This window comes from Peromyscus eremicus, chromosome 8a (genome assembly GCF_949786415.1).
Source record: "Peromyscus eremicus chromosome 8a, PerEre_H2_v1, whole genome shotgun sequence".
Taxonomy (NCBI): Eukaryota; Metazoa; Chordata; class Mammalia; order Rodentia; family Cricetidae; genus Peromyscus; species Peromyscus eremicus.
The window spans coordinates 75,989,519-76,003,817 of NC_081423.1; the positions used below are offsets into that span (position 1 = coordinate 75,989,519).

The following is a 14,299-nucleotide window of genomic DNA, read 5'->3' on the forward strand; positions in this document are numbered from 1 at the left end:
TCTAAAGAGAGGGAGGATTGAAACCTGAGAACAGAGGCTGTCTGCCCACACTTGGTTAAATAAGGAAGGACTGTTCTTAACATTAATGAAACAGGAAATTTGAACAGACTGACCATGGCAACGAAGCTCGCTGGGATGCATGCTGTCACTGATGTCACTACAGCAGCATCCATGCTCAAGACTCAGCAGATCAAGCCAAGCATCATCTAAAAATAACAGGTCATGTGTGTACACTGTCAGCATGTGGGCAGTGGACTGAGAACCAAAGGCAGGCTATAGCCAGAAACACACCGTGACTTGAGTTGAGAAGGAGAGCAGAGGCCCCTGTCTCTCCCACTTCCCTTACTTGTAATGATCCTATTCTCTACATAATAGGTGGAATGAATAACCTGGTATTAACTGTAAAAACCATAAACCATCCCACAAGACATCAGAAGAGAGAAAAGCAAAAGAAAGAGCAAGCGTTTAAAGGAAAAAAGGCATGGATGGGCAACATATCCCATGGTATTTTTAACTTATTAGATGTGAGAGAGACAGAAAGGAAACTCTCAAGGGCTTCAGTGTATGGTCCCACTCAGCCTTGGCGCTCAGAACAGAAGATTAAAAGAACCAGCTGAGGGTGCCGAACTTGGTGACAGGTAAAATGTGCTGTGTCCCAGGTCATCTGATTCATTCTTGACTGCTCCATCTTTTTGCCTTTCTATTTCTTTTGTAGAGCTTTTCATATAAGCTGGACAAAAAGAAGGTGCTTGTAAAATTCCTTTAAGCATCTCTGTTTTCATTTCTGTCGTGGAACAACAATAAGTATTGCTGGAGCTGTTTCATTGGAGGAAGACATTCATGGTAAAAGGGGGGGAGTGACTCAGGAAAAAGCTACTTGGCTGCTAGAGAGCTTCAGAGGTCTACATCCCTAACTTCATAAATATGCTGCATGCAGCACATGGCACATTGTTCTTTAGCCCAGTGTGCACAGAGACTGAATTTAATTCACCCACAAGTGGCCAGGTTTCTAATAGCAAACTGTAACTCATGAAAGTTACATACACTATGTCTATTTCAATAGGTATAGATATCTGTCGTTTGATATTTATAGTTGGTGGAATTCTTCTCTATGATATAAAAGATTTGTATTTTGTCAAGAGAAACTGTTTTTATACTCATGATATCTCAGAAATTCTATTAATCATTATATTCTTTGTACCTGTGAGTATGGGATTAGAAAAACCAAGGAGAGTCCCTCGTTTCTAAATTGCTTCTACCTCTGTAGAGAGCACCTGTGGTTACTGGAATGCCCTTAGATAGCAATGTGTGGTTCTGTAACATTTTGCCTCTCTTCCTTATACTATTTTTTTCATTTCTTATATCCTCTTTATATATGTCTAAAGCCCTAGTTTTTTTGTGCTTTAGAGACAACCATGGATAAGAATTTTTACCCTAACTTTGATGTTGACTGAGAGTTTTACTTTTCTTCATTTCCAGCCTGGTTTGCATACAAGTTGTGTCTATAGAACTTGTGTTGGAGAGAAACACATGAAAACCACAGCAGTGGCAAGTGAAAGGTTAATTTGGTGCCAGAATGTCCTACTTTGGCTAGTTTTGGTGGCATTTATGCAATACTTCCCTGATGGAGAGCACCGTGTTTGGGGCTAAGGAAGAGGAACTGGCACATAGCTCTTACTCAAACTGAACTCACCATCTAAAGGGCAAGATAGACCATAAAGGCATGACTCTAGAGAACCAGTGCTGTCGCAAGGCTGATAATGGTGTAGAGTTATCACGATTCTGCCTGTGTAGAGTGTATCAGAATTTCTTGTTGACCAGCTCAATACATGCCTTCCACTAGCCTCACCCTCAGCAGACTCTGCTTTGCAGGCAAAGCCCAGGTTTTGCTTGGCAGTTCACCCTCCACACAGCTAACATCTACCACAACAATGGTGAGTTCCTTCTTCTTTTATTGCCAGAAACATTGTAATGACTAATTTACGTAATGCCTAAAGCATGCTACCAGACATTTGGTCAGAAATGCCTCTCCCCCCCCCGTGTGTGTGTGTGTGTGTGTGTGTGTGTGTGTGTGTGTGCGTGCGCATCCTCCCATATCCTTCCTTTCCCTATTTCATTAATTCTCTTTCTCTGGACAACTGACAGACACCACACACACACACACACACATACACACACACACACACACACACACACACACACACACAAGTGATTAGTGGTTCTGTCCATGACATAGTGTGAAAGGAAGTCTGCTGAATAAGCTTGAATACTAAAGCCACACTGAAGACAGCATAATGGAAATATAGGAAGATCCCTCTTACTATTTAATCCATTTTCTTATTATACTGTGTGCAGTGTGTGTGTGTGTGTGTGTGTGTGTGTGTGAGAGAGAGAGAGAGAGAGAGAGAGAGAGAGAGAGAGAGAGAGAGAGAGAGAATATGTATGTTGGACACACACATGCTATGTGATGCCTATGTGGAAGATAAAGAAAAAGAAAAATTTTAGAAGTTGGTTCCCCCTTTCCACCATAGTGTCTGGGGTTTGAGCTTAGATTGTCATGTTTGTGAGCAAGTGATTTTGCTTGCTAAGCATTCTTGCTTGACCCAGTAATACCCTTTAATGGACCACCTGAAGGTTTAATAAACCATGGAACTGCCTCACCACTCATCATGTTCAGTGAGATTATAAACTTCTTTACTCACTCTCTGCTACTTTCTGTTCAAAATAGTTTTCCAGTTTCAGGTGTCCAAGGCTGAAGGAGAGAAGGATGCTAGGATCTCAGTATTTCTCAGGGGGAGAAGAAGGACAACATGAGAACTATCTGACGTACAGACAAAGAAGAGTGAGATCTACACTGTCTGAGAGTGGTAGATTCTGCCTCTCTAAAACTCAGAACCTAGGAAGAACTAGTGAAGAAGTCAGCACACATGGTTTATACAGGCCAAAGCAAAGTACTTTTGTTCATTGCATAGGGCTTCAGGCATCTCTGAAAGGGGAAGAATGATAATATATTTCTAAGCAGTGAAAGACTAATTAAAGTGGGATTCTGGAAAACTAGCTATGGTTCCTGTGGTGGAAGTCAACTACATTCCATTGAAGATAAGAGACAGACACAAGTATTGTTTTAATCAAACATTTTAATACAGATGACAAACTTTTAGAAAAAAAAAGGCTGTAAAACAAAGACTATGGCCCCTACAACATCCATAATGAAATGTTGATGGTATCAAACTATAGGCAGTTAAAGGTTGTTGGGGGGAGGGGATGTCATTTTCTTCAGTGGTGTAGCCACAGAGAAGTTGCAGAGCTCTACTCAGTAACCTCGCAAGTAACTCTCATTAAGCTCAGTGAGCCACACACAAAAGGAAGATAAAAAGTAGGAGAGAGACTTGATGAAAAGAAGAGCTCCAGTGAGAGGGGGAGTGGATGAGGAGAAGAATGGGGGGGGGCGTAAATGACTAAACTTCATTGCTTAAATGTGTGAAACTGTTAAATAACAAGAACAAAATAAATAAAATATATATGTTCACACACAAAAAAAATTAGATTAATTATGCTGAGGAATTAGCAGAAAGTTTGTTCAGTACCATTTAAATTTTATTTATTAAATAATAAAAATGTGTTACATATATATCAGATATATATAACACATTTTTAATTTAATGTAAATACACACATGTCTTTAACACACTTTTGGAATATGTGCCAAATACTGTCTATTCATATTCTACTTACGTTAAAAAAATGATCATCTTCCCTGGGAGGAGACACTGTACTATGGAATGTTATGGCATAAAGAGATGATGTATAACTTCTGGGGTTTGCAATGTAGTAGGGGAGTCACTTGCTAAAAATAATATACAGCCACTGGACATCACAATATCTGCTTTATGTGATAAGGTTCACAAGGGAAGTCTCTTTTCAGCCTAAAACAAAATCTGGGCTTGCTTCCCTTCTAAAGCTGTGAATCATAACCCATGGATTATGTATTTTCCTAAACTTACAAAGCTCTAAAGGTGAAAACCCCTCTTAGAAGAGTCTGTCACCTGCTAAGGCTCACTCCAGGACACTAGGTCTGAGACCCTCAGCACATCATTGATCCAGGATGACCTCCCTCGAAAAAGTTATATTTGGCCCTGAGATATGATTGTAAAGAGCTTACCCTGGCCTCAATCTCTGGAGGCAGTGAGAGAAAAACAGATAAATGTCTGCTATCTTACAATGGTTCCAGGACCCCTCTCAAAAGTGTTTGGGAGTTACTAACTTTAAGAAGGAAAGGAGGACATCCCAGGGGAGGCATAGCCCTGAGGATCAGGAGCACTCAACAGAGGAGGAATAGAAATGGAATTTTAGAATGAGAAGCAAGAGAGGCAAAGGCCTGAAAGCCTTGAAAGGTGTGTGGCTCAGTAGAGCAAGAAGAGCTCTGGGAATTAATACTAGGGAGCAGCAGGGGTCTGATGATGAAGTGATGTACCTATTGATACTCTAGACATCCCGAAGGCCCTGAAGAAACAGGGAAGAGGTTGACACTATTACAGAGTTGAAGTAAAAAGAAGTGACTTGAGCTCAGACGGGAACAGTGAAGATTCCAAGGACAGGCCAGCTTTTATGGTTAGGGTCCTCCTCTCCTCTCATCTTCTGCACCATCAGGATATAGAACTGGCCTTCTCTACAACAGGCACTCCACAACTGCTAAATTGACTTGGGTCAAAACAGACACATAAGAAAGAAAAAGATAAAAGAAAGGCTTGACTCTACAGACAGATGTTCTTCAGCCCTTGAAGTGATAAATATAATAATAATAATAATAACAATAACAATAATAATAATACAATAGTAATGATAGATCACAGTGTGAACTCCAGTGCATAATACAAAGGGAAACCACTGTTTTTCTCAATTTTATTATGTGTCTAATAAGCATGTACATAGGCATGTATGTGTTACTTGACATATTGAAGTCAACAAACAATTTTGTGGAGCCAGTTCTTGCCTTGCACTTTCATGTGGGTTGTGAGGATCAAATTGGGATCTCCAGGCCCGCACAGTAAGCACTTTACCTGAGGAGCCATCTTGCTGGCCCGATACTGCATGCTTAAGGTAGTGCTTCTCAACCTGTGGGTCACCACCCTTTTGGCAGTTGCACATCAGCTATCTTAACATATCAGAGATTTACATTACAATTCATAACAGTAGCAAAAATTACAGTTATGAAGTAGCGACAAAATAATTTTATGGGTGGGGGGGTCACCACAACATGAGGAACTGTATTAATGGGTTACAGCGTTAGGAAGGTTGAGAACCACTGTTTTAAGGTCTAGTAGAAATAGTCTAGAAATCAGGGAGTCCCTGCCTGCAAAGCCACAGCAAGCTAGGAGCAGAAGTTAGCCAGGATACTACTAGTCTAATAAATGGACGTAGAGAATCATTCCAGGCAGTAAAGTCTGTATGGTAGCAAGCATGGGCATGAGAAAGAGAACAAAGGACACTGTGGTGAGTGCAAAATGACAGAGGCCGGGGGCTTTGATAGTGGATATGGTCAGGCACTGACTCAAAGGCTTACAGACCATACTTAACGTTTGAATAGAGGTCCTGGGAGTAACTGGAGGATAGAGAAATGGTTATGAGCCATTACTTCTTCCTGAAGACATGGAAATCACCACAGGATCCTGAAACTGAGTCCTTCACTTTCAGAACAATCAACAGAATTTGTCACTAATGTTAATATTTATGATCAGGACTGGAGCTAGGAGGTTTCATTAGCTCACCATGCCATTCTATGTTGCTTTCTTTAAAATCAACTGCAAATGGCTCATCTTGGACAGTAAACTCCCCCAGAACACTATTTTCCAGCAATTCCTTGCTGGGTAGTCTTTAAATCTCAAGACTATTAGATGAATGCAATTATCTCCAACCACCTGTGGTTGCATACTGAAGTCTAATTAACTGTGCTTTGCAACGGGCCTGTTCCCTTTGTTTAAAAAAGTCTCAGGCTTGACAACAGTGATACAAATAGCTCTTCTTTCCTCAACAGTCCTAGGCAGGAAACAAACAAGAAGACAAGGTTCTTGCTGATCTAGGATGCCTCCTGGGTCATACATACCCCAGCATTCCTCCTGTAGTAAACAACTCTCCGTGGTTTCTATTACTACATTAACTATCACCACTTACTTAATCAGCACATGTTTACTGTCTCACAGATTCCTTGGGTCAGAATCTGAGTATGACTTAGCTGGGTTCTCTATGAAGATCACACTGTTGAAGGCATCATTATGACTTACGCTCATCTAAAATCATGTTCCTAATGGTCTTGGAAGAGTTTCCTTCCTTTCCAGGGCTGAGGGCTTAGGCTCAGGAGGGTTTTCGCTTCATATTGACTGTTGCTTTAAAGCTAGCAAGAAGATAGTTTACCTTGAATCTCTGCCTGGGAACTTTGGGAAGTTCTATGATCTCTTTCATTGAAGATCAGACTGATTCAGAGTAATGCTCCTTTGGATGACTCACAGTCAATTGATGGAAAATGTTCTTCACATCTGTAAAATTTATTCATTTTTGCCACATATAGTAATAGGAAGGGTGAAATCCTATCAGATCAAAAAAATCTCATTCATTCTAAATCTATTTACTATGGAAGCTGAGAATCCTGAGGCACCTTAGAATTTGGCCAAACACAGTGGCTCTCATTTCTTTGTGCAGAGGACCACAAAGTCTGCTTCTAAAATGTCCAACATAGTTGACTGTGGCATGACCATCCATCTTGGAGGACTGCTACAAAATAGTGTCTTCTGAAATGAAAAGAATGTTGCTCCCATTAACTCTCGATAACTATATTTGCCTGAACAAGACCATACCAATAAATAATTTAGCATAGGTGGGAAAAGACTCACAGACCTCACCCTTAGTCAAGCAGTTACAGGCGGCTGACAATTTCTGAAAGAGGGAAGATCATTTTTTTTCCAAAAATGAGCCTCTTGGTAAGTTACCCTTACCCCCAGTATTCTGCCCTATACACATGTACATATAGGCAACACTATTTGGATTTAGTGAACAACACACACACAGAGAACATGAATTTGAGTGGAGAGTTTATGGAGACACAGGAGAAGTTGAAGGGGAATAGAGGTGGATATAGTAAAAATGAATTGTATCCACATATGAATTTCTAAAAAAAATGGAATCCATATTAATCATAGCATGGCATTTGAAAATGAAATAGAAGACGTTGTTCTGACACAGTATCTTCAAATCTTGAATGGGGAATTAATATCCTTTGGAAGGAATATTGTTTTCTCTTCTTTTACTGAAGATTATCTGAAGAAGGAAACTAGTAAGAAAGAAAGCAATATCCTTTGCCACCTTCTGGAGTCCCCTACCTCCCTTTTTCCATCACATGACTCTACCCTCTGCTTCTATTATCATAACCCTTCTTAAACTTAAAAACTCCTGCTTCTCACATGTGAATGCTTGTTAGGCATGGTGGCATATACCTATAATCCCAACACTCAAGACACTCAGGCAGGATGATCATGAGTTCAAGACTGGGTGAACTACATAGTGAGACCCTGTCTCAAAACAAGTAAAAAGGAAAAATTTAAAAACATTGTGATTGTATCTAGTCCATCTACATAACCTTGAACTAATCTATGAATCACAAGATCTTAGCCTAATCATACGCTTGAAGTCTCTTTTGCCATCTAAGGTAATACATTTGAAGTTTTGAGGACTAGGCTGTGGATACTTTGGGAAGACAATTATTCTGTCTCTAGCTATGTCATCTCCTAAGCTCATTGGATCACAATGACTGATCACACACAACATGTGTGTATGTGTATAATTGTCACTTACTTCTTTCAGCCTAAACCACATTTGCACTGTTATAATTCTTTTTCCAGATGAGAAGACAGTGTAAGACAAATGACATTATGGACTAAGTTTGCAGTGGTAGAAGCAGGTCTAGAGAGTGGTACACTGTTCTATGAGGCTCTGCTCCTCCAAGCCACTGTCTGAATATGATTAAGACACTGCTTCTTGGATGGAATATTGCTTGGTTCCCTTTGTTTTCTATGTAAGAAGCAAACTGAACAACAGACTAAATAAATAAATACTATGCCAGATTAATCCCCTTAATTCTCAACAGAAATCTATCATCTCCAGGTATAAACTAGCATTTGAAAATCATCTACTATATCTGAGGATATATCTATAGTCATCCACTATATCCTCTGTAGTTGTCATCTTAAAAAAAAATTTTATTTTGGAAAATTTTGGGTTTACAGAATGTTCCAAAGATAATGCTGGGAATTTCTAGGTATCCTTTATGCCCTACATTACTGTATACTACACCTTTGTCACAACATGGACACCAACTTGAATACACAACTATCAACTGATTTAAAGGTTGTTTTAGATATCCCAACACTTGCAACAAAATTCTTTTTCTATCCAATTTGGGGTACCCCTTTTGCATAGCCATGATGCCTCTTACCGCCACCCAAGCAATGAGAGTCTCTCAGTGTTTCTTCACTGTTCCTTACTGTTAGTTTTGCCATGTGCTGCATAGTTACTTGATATACCATCCTTCAGTTTGAGCTTGTTTGTTGAATAGACAGGGACTGTAGTTTTAGGTGGCAAGTTTCATACAAGTAGACTGCCATTTTCATTGCATACGCTTAGTGTAATGATCACTTCATGGGTTGTGTCTTATCCACACATCCTCCTTAGTGAACAGATATGAAAGATTCAACAAATGAGAGATTTAACCATAGTGGTAGTGTAGGTGAGTGGTGGCACTAGCCCTAGAATGCAGGTTCTTTGAATTGGTCTATAGTGTCAATTCAACCACACTATTCTAAAGCTCCTTCTGACACAGAGCTTTAGGACATCATTTTCTTTACTTCAAAACTATTTGTGATGCTTGCTGTTTAAGAGGAGAATTGTGCTTTAATTTCTTTCCAGGATAGTATCTGGAGTTAACAACAAAGAAACAAAAATCTAGGGCATAGTGTATGGTCAAAGAAATGGCACATCTGTGAAAGTGGTTGGTGTAATCAAGAACTAAGCTCTTGTTTTACCCATCATATGTTCTTGGGCATGGACTGGGTGAGTAAGCACAGAAGTATGCTCTCCCCAAGGTGATCCCTCCATTTGCTCTTCTACCCACACCCTTTTAGATCACAGAAAGACAAAAGGCTATAAGAAAGTGCTCATAGGCTTGGCTTTCTCACTGACCAAACACTAAACCACAAGCAAGTGAGATTGTCTCTCAGGGTCTTGATTTTCTCACATACAAATTCAGGCTATTAAACAGCATGGCTTTCAAAGAGTCATTCTATCACTAATATTTTCTGTTTGCTAATGTGATATATGATTGGCTTGGAAGATATTAGCAGCATTAAGAAATAGAATATTGATTTCATTACAGGGTAATTTTATGTTTTGCATATTGCTGTTTGGAAGTGTAGTCAATGATGTAATTGTCTCTCAGTTTCTGATCTCTCATCTCTAAGAGGAAGCAAGAACTTAATGGGCACATTCTTCTCTGTCTGGAAAGCTGATGCTACATTGACTGGTCCTCAATTACAAATAATTTCAGCCTTGTTTTTTCCCCAGAAATTGAATGCCTATTGTTCAAAATGTACTGTGAGCCTGCTATGTGCCACACACCTTTCTAGACACTAGGAATACAAATTCGAATAAACTGCAGCTTCTGGTCTTAGGAGTTCACAGTTGGCTTTAGAGATATATGATTTAGCCTGATAAGGTATGGGAGGCAGGCAGTATGTGTGATGAGATCCACTGGGCACATAAAGGAGAAAACAACTAATTCTGTCTTTGAGAAGGTTTTGTGGATGAGCAATTCTCCCAAGACAGGACTTTTCAAATGTGAAGACATCTGCCAAGTAGACAAGGTGAAAATGAGCAATACTGGTATATGAAACATAATGGGGTCTGAACTACTACTGAATAACAGATGAAACCTCCCTGCAAGTAGTAAGCACCTCTATTTATCACCCCGTCTAAGACGGGCCCTATCATTACCTTACTTCAGAGCTGAATAATAGAAAGTGCATTGGATTCTTAGATTGAGCTCCAAGTCCCAGTATATCAAGTACCAACTTCATGATGTTTGGAGACCACCAAACTACTCACAGCCTCACTTCACTCATTTATAAAATAAAGACAATGACAACTGTATTTTAGATGTTTTTGTAAAATGAAAAATGGAATATTAGAGCTAATCATTCCTTATAACTATTAACATGTGTTTTTAATCAGCCTTTGTTGTGACAAAATACATAAACAATTTTTAAAAGATCCATTTTGAGTCCTGGTTTAGAAGGTTGTACTTCATGGTGTCCTGACTCCATTGCAACAGGACTATGCTATGGAGAGCTTTATGACATTAAGAACATGTAGCAAAGGAGGCTGTTCATCTCATGGTGACCAGAAAGGGGAGAGAGAGAGAGAGAGAGAGAGAGAGAGAGAGAGAAGAGAGATAATAGGGAGGAAGGGAGAGAGGGAGAAATAAAAGAACTGGGGACAAATATACCTTTGAAAAGTACAGTTAAAATGATCCACTTTTTTTTGTTTGTTTGTTTTTTGAGACAGGATTTCTCTGTGTAGCTTTGCGCCTTTCTTGGAACTCACTCTGTAGCCAAGGCTGGCCTCCAACTCACAGAGATCTGCCTGGTTCTGCCTCCCGAGTGCTGGGATTAAAGGCATGCGCCACCACCACCTGGCAATGATCCACTTCTTAAAAAAAGGCCTACCTTAGGCCAGGCAGTGGTGGTGCACGCCTTTAATCCCAGGACTTGGGAGGCAGAGGCAGGCGGATCTCTGAGTACGAGGCCAGCCTGGTCTACAAAGCGAGTTCGAGGAAAGGCGCAAGGCTACACAGAGAAACCGTCTTGAAAAACCAAAAAAAAAAAAAAAAAAAAAAAAAAGCCTACCTGTCACCATCCTACTCATCAATGAACTAATCAATGAATCAATCCATTGATGAAGTTTTTGTGTTCATAATCCAATCACCTCTCTGTGCCACTACTGGCTTGGGGATCAAGGTTTCCATGCATGAGCCTTTGTAGACATAGTTCACCGCTAAGTCATAGCAATGTACACAGAAAGGGAAGAGTCTTGCTCAGTTTTACTACTATATTGAGTTCCTAATGCATCTTCCTAATCCGGAGAACTTCTTAAATATGTATTCTAAAGACAGAACATTGCACATAGAGATACAACTGCCGTGAACTTATACATACATCTCCGTACTTATGGTAGTACACGTTCGTTTAGGTCCATTCCTAATTTTAAATGAGTACTCTGGCATGGTGGTTGCGATGGTTAATATTGATTGTCATCTTGACAAAATGAGGAGTCACCTGGGAGTCCAACCTTTGGTCATGTTTTTGACACAGTTTCTAGACTGAGTTCATAGAGGTTCAAAGATCCACTCCAAATGTGGGCACCACCATTCCATGAGCTTGGGTCCTGGGCTGAATAAAAAGGAAAAAGCCAACTGACCACCAGCATTCATTGCTCTCTGCTTCCTGACTGTAGATGCAATGTGACCACTTGCTTCATTCACCTACCCACTCTGCCTTCCCTGCCATGATGGACATGTCCTTAAACGGGGAGCCAAAATAAACCCACTTCCATTGCTTTGGACAGGGATTTTGTCACAGCAACCAGTATGATGACTTTTACACGTGTTCTTCTGAGACAAACAGCTTTTTTGAGGTCACAAGGTAATGTCTGGCCAATCAATACAGGTGGTTCTAGCTAATCAACTCCTTGAGATGGACTTCTGGAGCTTTGGGATCTATAGGCTCTGTTATACCAAGACAGGCACAGTAAGAGTGGCACATGCTGGGTAGAGGCAGTAGGGCTATTCACTGTCTGTACAAAATTAAGTCAAAATAATGGAGCCTGATTAAAGTTTGACTGATTCTTTTGGTGTCCTTAGATGTTGGAAACTAAATACTCCAGTGATAAAATCTCCTTTCTCAAAGTCTTAGTCTAAGCTCTAAGCAGTTGCTGTATAAACTGTTGAGTTCAAGTTCAAGATTATGAATAATCTTCTAATTAGCACATGTTTTGTTACTTATTTCTTAAGTGGTCATGTTTCCTTTTTGGAAGCTAATTGGAGGAACCCTCAGTTTCCAGTGAGTCTCCAACACATAGAGACTCAGCTACCTGTGTTTGTTCCAAGATCATATTCCTAAAGTTTCCATTTTGGTGGCTAACTGGAGAGCAGCTTTCATTTCCACACCCCTAGTGTCTATATTCCAGAATTTAAATTGTTTGATTCAAAATAAACAAAAATATTATTATAGTTATAAACACACAGAAAGAGAATTTTTTTATTATTTCAGTGATGTCATTTCGTGTGACTATTTCAAGGTGTTTATTGTACTTCTGTCTTAAAACACAAAGCAATGTATATTTTTCCTTGGTAACTTTCAATGCATATGCAGAATATTTCATTGAGAATAATACCTTAACCATCTAAGTGTTTTTAAATTGCTCTGAAACTGAGGAAAGAGAGAGAGCAACAATTATTTTATTGTGACTGCTTATTGTGTGGTTGCTTAGTGGGAGTATATTTGAAGTATCTATTCTGAGGTCAAATATTTTAGGTGTGGCATTATATAAAGCCTTGGGCTCAGCACCTTTCCCCTCACTAAAAACCCAAAAGTAGAGCTGTGGCAGTTTAATGACCAAGGAATAAATGTGCTTGGTTTCTGTAAATGAAGTTTAATGGGTTCATAACCATGGTGTGGCCCCAAAGCCCTGGCTTCCCAGCTATATGAAAATCTATCAGCCCATTTTTTGCAAAGCCCATTTGAAAGGTATACACTGGTTGCCTCCACAAGCCACAGGCATAGCTTCACTGAACTGCACTGTGGTGCTCTGGTAGTAAATAGTGCCCACTGAGTCATTGTGTGATAATGTGATTGTTTACAGAATACCCAGCAGGATGCTTTAACCTCAGATTTGCCATTATGTCAGGTGAAAGATAATCAAAGTCAGCAAGACTATAACCCCCAGCCAGGAATCTTACTTCTTTTACAAAAGCATGTCAGGACAATGCTTGTAAACTCTGTAATCCAGCATTCTATAACATTCTCAAAAAGACAAATTGTGCAACAAAAGCTTCTATGCATCAAGTATCCAATGTGGGACAGTCTCACTTGGTCATTTGATAATACAAGTCAGCCAACTTCCTTTCTCAATATAGAGTGGCTGGCAATGTCACAGTTGTGTGATAATGGGATTGGAGGCCCTCTTTCTCCCCAGCAATCCACTGTAAGGCCCCTGGTGACTGATAATTTCTTACATACTATATGCAAATTATTCTGCCAATTCTCTTCTCCTCACTGGACAGAAATGGGTCTCTAGTTCTTGCCAAGTGCTAGACCTTTCCCCTCACTGCAATTTTTAAAAATTAGCTTACGAAGTATTCTATTTCCATGTGGGGTTTTAGTACCTTTTTATTTCTGTCAATGGTTTCTCCACCCTAGGTTTCCTCTTATCACCTTGCTCCCTTTCCATATTGTGCCCCTTTCTACTCCTGTGCATCCCCTTTCTGCTTTGTTCCATTCCCTTTCTCACCTCCCATGCCCTCATTGAAGTCCTCATTATGTCCAGTTTCATGGACCCTTTTTTCTCGTTTCCTGGGATTTAGCCAAGTTACTCTCACCTGGATATGTGTACTGAACAGTTTAGAGGCTAGGATCCACTGTGAAAGAGAACAAAAGCATGTGTCTTTCTGAGCCTGAGTTACCTTGCTTAATATGTTTTCCAATTCAATCAGATTTCTGGCAAATTTCACTTTTCCTTGTGTGTATGTACTACACTTTCATCAGCCATTCATCTGCACTAAAAGCTATCTACAGATTCAATGCAATCACCATAAAAATTCCAATGACTATCTTCACGGAACTATACAAAACAACTCTAAATTTCATGGGGAAACGCAAAGGATCCCGGATAGGCAAGGCAATTCTAAGCAGAAAGAGCAAGCCTGAGGCATCACATTACTTTCCCTCAAACCATCCTAAGGAGCCACAGTGATAAAGACAGCATGATGCTGGAAGCAAAACAGAGATGTAGAACAGCAGATTATAATAAAATGCCTGGAGATAAATAAAAACAGCTATGGACACCTAGTTTTTGACAGAAGTGTCAAAAACATGTACTGGACAAAAAGATGACATTTTTAACAAACAAGTGTGGGAAAAACTGGATATTCTCCTACAAAAAAAAAAGTAGTTGCAAATTTCTCACCTTGAACAAGAGT

General features: G+C 39.8%; 1 protein-coding gene across 1 annotated transcript in view; it reads left to right on the top strand.

The window, feature by feature from the left end:
- The window catches only part of Ca10 (carbonic anhydrase 10), a 513,556-nt gene that overhangs the window by 92,060 nt on the left and 407,197 nt on the right, over positions 1-14,299 (top strand). The gene's annotated exons all lie outside the window — the stretch shown is intronic.